This window comes from Octodon degus, unplaced genomic scaffold (assembly GCF_000260255.1).
Source record: "Octodon degus isolate 3935 unplaced genomic scaffold, OctDeg1.0 scaffold00268, whole genome shotgun sequence".
NCBI lineage: Eukaryota > Metazoa > Chordata > Mammalia > Rodentia > Octodontidae > Octodon > Octodon degus.
Genome location: NW_004524844.1, coordinates 927,783 through 935,450, shown reverse-complemented (window position 1 = coordinate 935,450; position 7,668 = coordinate 927,783). Strand labels below are relative to the sequence as shown.

Below are 7,668 nucleotides of genomic sequence, written 5' to 3'. Positions count from 1 at the left end.
GAATGAGAAATGGCAGCTCTCCCTGGGCTCTGTCTGTGGCTTCCTGCTCTCTTGGGACATTAGGCTTTTGTCTCATATCTATATTTCTATAGGGCCTTGCCAGTGGCAGAGCCAGCACTGGGAGAGGTTCCCAGAAGGTGAAGCCTGCACTGGTGGCGGTCAGGTCCCTGCCCAGGGGTTGCAGGCTGCAGGAGGGTCCCATGCCTGAGAGTTGGGCAGCAGGGGCATGGGGCTTGAGGGTCTTCTTGCTGGAGTCCATCCTGGAAAAGCACAGGTAAATTGAGAGACCCATGGTGGCAGACACCCTTAGAGAGGACAGAGAGGGTCACAGATAGACAGATAGACAGATGGGTGGACAGACAGACTTACAGTGAGGGCAGATGAGTTCTGAAACCCTCATCCAAGGCTGGAGTGCCAGTGTCACCACACAGCATAGGCAGCATGGGCCACGGCACCCTCACCCCTTAGCTTCCTGAGCCCTCCCCCACCTGTCATGCCCTCTCTTGAGCATTGGTGGCACCAACCTGGGCTCTGGGCTCTGACCTGGACACCTAGGCCCCTCTGCGGTCCCCTTCTGTTTTGCTTCAGGCTCACCTTAGGGAGCCACATGGACACCTAGGAGCTGTTCTGTAAGTGAGAAAGACAAACCGTGTGAGAAAAAAATATTTTACTACTACTGGGGATTGAACCAAGGGGCTTAGCACTGAGCTCCATCCCTAGCCGCTGCACCTGCCTTAATTTTCTGAGGCTGGGTTTCCATAAATTGCCCAATCCAGGCTGGGCTCCAGCCTGTGATCTTGCTGCCTCAGCCTCCCAGAGTGCTGGGGTTACAGGCCAGCCCCAAGTGGCAAGTAGAACCTTGGGGTTCTGGGACCATGTCCTGGTGACAGAAAGCCTGGTGGACAGAGGTCCATTTGGGTCAAACCCATGCTTCATGGGTAACAGACACCGACTGTCTCAGTTATTTTTGTTGTTGCTGGGCTCAAACGTGAACACACAAAAGCGGAAAACACAGCCACCCTGCTAGAGGGGCTTCCTGCAGACCTGAGCAGGTACGGGAGTTGAATGCCCTTGGGCAGTTGGGATGGCGACCCCCAGGGTATGGAGTCAGAGCAGAGGGAGAGTCCTGGGCTGGGTTGTGGCTCTTGTTCAGGTTCCCTGGAGACTCTGAAGGCCGCTTCCCAGGCCATGAGGGAAAGGACTTCCCCACCCTGCCCCTGAGCCACTGCTCATCTGTCCCCCTGAGAGCCCCTGTCCACACCCTTTGCCCCAATGCCGAGCCCAGCAGCTCCTTCTGTGCTGGGCAAGTCCCTCAGGGAGCCCTGCCCTGCCTCCCCCATCTGTGAAAGAAGTCAGAAGAGGGATCTCTGAGGACACACAGGTTTCCCAAGCTTCCTCCCTTGTGGCTGTCAGCAGTCTGGCCGCAGGTGTCCTGTCTTTAGCAGGCAGGCAGACCTAAGGCCGGAGGAGTCCAGGGCTGTTCTACCCTTGGGAGCAAAGATGTGGCTGCTGCTGCCGGCCCTGCTTCTGCCTGTGTTCTGGACAGGTGAGCGCAGGGTGTACTGGGGCTCCTTGTGGTAGACGGGCTGCAGCCGAGACTCTATAACTCTCTAGGTTCTTGGCAGGCGGGACCAAGGTACTGGCTGCAGGTGCAGGACTCGGTGATGGTACAGGAGAACCTGTGTGCCCTGGTGCCTGCTCCCTCTCCTACTCCCAGGAAGGCTGGAACAGCTCTATCCCCGCTTATGGCTACTGGTACCGGCAGAGGGACAATCTCATAATCAATCACAACACAGATGAACTTGTGGCCACAAATGACCCAGGCAAAAAAGCTGAAATGACATACAAACATCGTTTTGAGCTCCTCGGTGACCCTGTGGCAAAAATTGCTCCCTGATAATCTCTGAAGCCCAGAATAGAGACAGTGGATGTTATTATTTTCGAGTGGAGAGAGGAGACATGAAATATAATTAGGTGAGTTCAGTGCTCACCATGACTGTCACAGGTAAGGAGGGCAGCAGCGCTTCAGAGAGACTCAGAGACAGGGAGATTCGGAGGGTCCTGGAGTGTGGGCCATCCAGGACAGAGATGTCTGACTGAGAGACTCACAGGGTCCTCTCTGGGGACTGTCCTGTCCTTGTCTCCTGCCCAGAGTTGACACAGACCCTGGATATCCACATCCCGGAGCCGCTGGTGTCTGGTCACCTCAGCTACCTGGTGTGTTCCATGCCTGGGATCTGCAGTCGAAAAATGTCCTCCAAATTCTCCTGGACCGGGGCTCCGCTTACGTCCTGCAGGCAGAAGGGGTGGGCTGACTTCTCAGAGGCCTGGCTCACATCCCGTCCTCAGGACCACGGCACCCGCATTACCTGTTGGGTGACCTTCCCCGCCACTCATGTGACCAAAGAGAGGACTGTCAAGCTCAGTGTGTCCTGTGAGTACCATGTCAGTAGAGATGCTGGGGTTCATGGGGGGCAGGAGAGGTGGGGGTGCTATTATCAGAGCGTCTGTGTCCCCCACTCTCACAGGTTGACTCCTGACCCCCAGGAGATGGTGATGGAGGTGGCATGGGAGGCGGGTGGTGCGCTGCTGAGCAGTCTCATGCACAGGACGAGAGCACCTGTACCAGGGCCCAGAAAGACCCTGTCCCTTCCACAGCATGAGGGCACAGCAAGAAGGTGCCATCCATGAGGCGGGACACAGGCCTCGCCTATCACCGCCTGTGTCTGGGACCGGCAGCCTCCTGAACTTGAGAGATCAGTTTCTGTCTCTGGTCGGCCACCAGTCTGTGGGGTCTGTCACAGCAGCAGGGGAGACTGAGGCAGAGCAGCTGAGCTTTGGCTCCAGGTTGCAGAGGAGAGCCACGGGGATACCAGCCCCAAATGTACCACTTCCCCTTTTGTTTCTTGGGCTCCCGGGGTGGTGGTGAGGAAGACGGGCCAGCTGCACGTGCAGCCCTGTGGTGCTTCTCCTTCCAGATCCTCCTCAGAACTTGACCATCAGCCTTTCTGGAGCAGATGGCTTAGGTAGGCAGGAAGTCCCTCCCCAGGCTGGGTGGGGAGCAGGTCTCTGTCAGGCAGAACGAGGGAGCTGAGGTGGGAAGCAGGAACCATGTCTCACGCAGTTTCATAATAACTATGTTCAGCATGTGACTTCCAAGGAATCACTACCCTTGGCCAATCCAGTCACTAAGCTGGCGATGTCAGAGAGCTCTGGTGGCACCTGGGTGAGCTCTTCCGCGAATGCTACCGCGAAGCCTCCCCGGGCAGCCACATTTTCCAGGAAGATGGGTCTCTATCATAAGCTCCACTTCCCAGGGCTTCTGTGACTTGGACAATTTGTACTCAGGACCCCTGGGAAGAGCTGAGGGTCTGCACTTGTAACCAGGTCCTGGAATGCTTATGCTGCGGGTGCGTCATTTGGGGTCATAAGGCTCCGTGCTTTATGTCCAGAAGCCAAATTGTGGGGTCTGATGTCCATGTCCACGTCACAGCACTAGAGAAATGCCAGGACAGACTGCCAGGAGGGCACCAGAGAGGGCAGGGCTCCGTCACCTCAGTCGGGCGTAAGTGCCGCCTGGGGAGGGCCTGCCTGGACCTGTGCTCTGAACAGGTGTCCAGAGTGGCCTGAAGTACAGCTGATCCTCCCAGGTCCACCTATAGGAAGCCAATTCCGAGGGGGCGTCTGGGCAGAAACAGAGGTGGGATCAGGTCCCAGAGAACCTGGCAGAGCTAATCCTTAGAGTTTTGGATACTTGAACACTATAATTCTCAGAGGGTGGCAAGTGGTTCCAGAAGGTGAGAACTGCGAAGAGGACAGATGTCACAAGAACAAAGGGGACAATGCAGCAGGCTGTGAATGGATGGATGCACCAATGCAGTCAATTCCTACAATGGAATTTAAGCCATCTGGGAAGCAGAGTCATGCTGCAACATGGGCTGCCTGTGGGTGGCCCCGGTCCAGGGGATGCTGAGTGACGGGACAGCCAGGAAGCACCACAAAGTCCATACTGTGTTCATGAACCATGTCCCAAGCAGGGAAACCTGTAGAGACACAGGTGCTTGAGATTGCTTAAGGCTGGGGACAGAAACACTGAGAGATGGCTAGGAGTTCTGGCCTTCTTCCTCTTGTGAGGAGACGCTCTAAATTGTGGTGTAAATCACTTCTGCCTCAAAAAGAAGTGACCAGGAGAGGAGCAGGGCTTTGAGCCCTTTGCCCAGACTCAGCGCTGCCTCTGTCTGTTTACCTGGCTCCCACCAAAACTCATGGTTGAGCGTCTCTGTCTTGGTCTCCGCTGCTCTCTTCAGCCCTAGACACTCAGGGCAACGGCTCCTACCTGGAAGTCCACAAGGACCAGCTCGTGCGGCTCCTCTGTGCTGCTGACAGCCGGCCCCCTGCCACGCTGACCTGGGAGCTATGGGGCAGAGTCGTTTCTCAGTCCCCTCCCTCAGGACCCAGACCCCTAAGGCTGGAGCTGCCCAGGGTGAAGCCTGAGGACGCGGGGTGCTATACCTGCCGAGCAGAGAGCAGCCTGGGCTCCAAGCACCGCACCCTGGACCTCTCAGTGCAGTGTGAGTGGACAGAGCAGCTTGTGCTGGGAGGGACGGGGTGGACACAGGGGCAGGCAGGTCCCAGAGCCCGAGGAAGCTGGAGCCCCAGGCCTACAGGATTAGGTTTCTCTGACTGGATGGATGGGCAGTGCTAATGGGGACCCGCGGGTGACCATCCGTCCCACCTCCTCTGGCTCCTGAGTGGATCCTCTGCCTTGAGGGAGGCCCTAGACTCCTGGAGCAGCTTCTCTGTCTGCACTGCAGATCCTCCCGAGGACCTGAAAGTGATGGTTACCCAAGCAAACAGCACAGGTAGGAGGGCACAGAGGGACCAGGGCCTCTGCTGCCAGGTGGTGGAGCCACACGTGGAGTCTCTGCTTCCCTCCGCAGTCCTGGAAATCCTGGGGAACGGCACCTCCCTGCCTGTCCTGGAAGGTCAGAGCCTGCGCTTAGTGTGTGTCACCCACAGCAAGCCCCCAGCCAGGCTGAGCTGGGCCCGGGGGACACAGGCCCTGAGCCCCTCCTGGTTGACCGCCCCTGGGGTCCTGGAGCTGCCCCGGTTTCAACTGGAGCATGAAGGAGAAGTCACCTGCCATGCGGAGAACCCGCTGGGCTCCCGCAGTGTCTCTCTGCACCTCTCTGTGCACTGTGAGTGGGGCGGGGATGGGGGACTGGAGGAGCCTGCACTGGTGGCTCAGGGAGGGGCTATCAGCCAGGCCCTGGCCCTCTTCCCTTGGCTGAACTCTATTCCAAGTCTCAGCTGGGATGCCAGGGTATTCACAGGACCCAGGGTCCCCTTGTCTTGCCACTGCCCACTTGGGATCCAGGGGCTGAGGCCTAAGGAACAGGGAGGTGGATGTGAGGAGACAGAGCCCAGGGCCAGGGAAAGGAGCTGGGGTGGGAGGGGGAAGCCGGTGCGTGGGGGTCAGGGTCTTGTGCTCTGCTGGCTGGAGGTCGAGGACATAGAACTACAAGCCTGTGACCGTGAACAGCAGGGCGTGGGGAGGGGAGGGCCTCAGCCTAAAGCCCACTGGTCTCCAGGGAAGCCAGAGTGCTGGGGGAGTTCCCTACTGGCGGCTCTTGGGGGAGCAGGGCTGGCTGCTGGACTGGCTCTCTGTGCCTGTCTCGTCTTCCCCAGGTGAGTGTGCTCTCTGGTTTGGAGGGCAGGTGGAGGGGAGGCTGGGGAGGGCTGCATAGGGGCTCCCTATAGGCCCCTTGGGGTGAGTCTGTGCCCCAGCCCTGATCCCAGCCACCTGTGAGGGGCTGCTCATCTCAAGAGCCTCCTGTGTGCTGCGTCCCCACTGTCACCCTCACTGGGCAATGTAGCCTCCTTTACCAGGGGACAATAGTACTGCCTAACTTTAAGCGGCAGTGTCTGCAGGGTCCTGCCCTCTGCCCTCACGATGAAGGCCTGCAGGGAGCCAGGCAGCAGGACGGCTGTGCCGAGGAAGGACACTTCTAACGCCCTGGATTCTGCTTCGAATGTGAGTGAGGAGCCCTCTGTGCACGAACCCTCGTGGTCTCCTTCCCAAGAGGGCCACGGCCGCATCCTTCACGATGGGGTGGAGACTCCTGATGCCCAAATACCCTTTAGCTGTGGGGTCCTGGTGATGGAGCCCCCCTGCTGTCAGCCAGAGCCTCCCTCGGGCTGTGTCTGTTACTGTGAGAGCAGTTGAGTGTTGGCCATGGGAAGCCTGCAGGGACAGGGCTGTGGGCGGCAGGCATCAGCTTGGGCTTGTCCTCTCCCCGCAGTGACAAAGAGCCCTCAGTCCTCTCAGCAGCACTGTGACAACATGCAGCAAGCATTGCTCACAGGGAAGCCACCCAGGCCTGCTGTCCAGGGTTCCGTTGGTGGCCTGTCACGCTGACAGCGCGCATACACGTGACTGACCGCAGTCATTTGGTCTTCAGATTCTTCCGAGTTCAAACTGATGCCACGTGGCCCGCGTGGTCACCACAGATGGTGTTCTTATCATCCTAGCCAGGCTCCCCTGGCCTGCAGATCCCTAGCAGACAGTGATGCTCCTGCCCAGCAGGACTCGGCCAGGGCTGCACTGAGCCGTCCCCCTCCCAGGAGCTGGCACCAGGGTTCACCTTGCCGTTGGGCCAGGTGCAGCCTTCACCGCACACATGCTCTGTGTCCCAGGCTCACAGCATGGTGTCCCCACTGTGTGTGCCTGAGCTTTGAAAGCCCAGGGCTGCCGAGGCTGTGCAGGCTGCTGTGGTGCCGACCCACTCTGTGCAGCCCTCACAGCTGCTGTTAGACAGCAAGCTAACTGCCAGTGTGGCAACGCCTGCTGTCCCTGCACGCTGAGGGCTCTGTGGTGTGCGGTGTGGGGTCTGCTCCGCTGCCTGCTGATGTGCAGGGCCAGGGCAGGGCAGCTGTGGCAGAGGGCAGCAGGGTGGAGTCAGGGGTTCTGAGCAGGAATCCCAGCCTGACCACTCATTAATTACAGGTATGATTTTTGAATGTTTGCTTAGCCCTAGTTTTTTGTGTTTTTTTTTTTTTTTTTTTTTTTTTGTGGGACTGGGGATTGAACTCAGGCCCTTGTGCTTGCTAGGCAAGTGCTTATTCTACTGAGCCATCTCCCCAGCTCCCAGCCCTAATTTTTATATTTGAGAAATGGAATAGCACTGACTTCCCAGGAGGGTTCTTCAATTTTATGAATTGGGTAGTCAATTTCGAAGAGGAAGCCCTTATTAGTAACAAGTATTTATGCAATGGATACGAACGGATGAACGAATGAATGCAGAGGAAGTGACACGCTCAGTTTCTTGGCTTGCCTGTAGTCCTCCTTCCTCTCTGCCAGCCCCCATCACCCTGCTTCATATTCTTTCTCCTTCCCAGCAGGGCCACGGCAGCCGAAGCATCCTGGCAGCCGGGACCACCAAGGTCGTGCAGCAGCCGTGACCGCCCCAGGCACGGAGCAGGAGCATCTCTACGCCACCCTTATCCTCCACGCAGACCCCAGCACCTCAGAGTACTCAGAGCTCAGGTGCTGCAGTGCTGGCAAGCAGCGCCCCCTGGGCTTATCTGGGAGGGAGACATGGGGTACATTGTCTGTGCCAGCTAGTCTCCATGTCACCAGGGCGCCAGCCGGTAGCGAGGACTCTTTCT

General features: G+C 58.1%; 1 pseudogene; it reads left to right on the top strand.

Moving 5' to 3' along the window:
* The first annotated feature begins 1,500 nt into the window (after positions 1-1,500).
* LOC101585573 lies at positions 1,501-7,461 on the top strand (annotated as a pseudogene).
* The last annotated feature ends 207 nt before the right edge of the window (positions 7,462-7,668 follow it).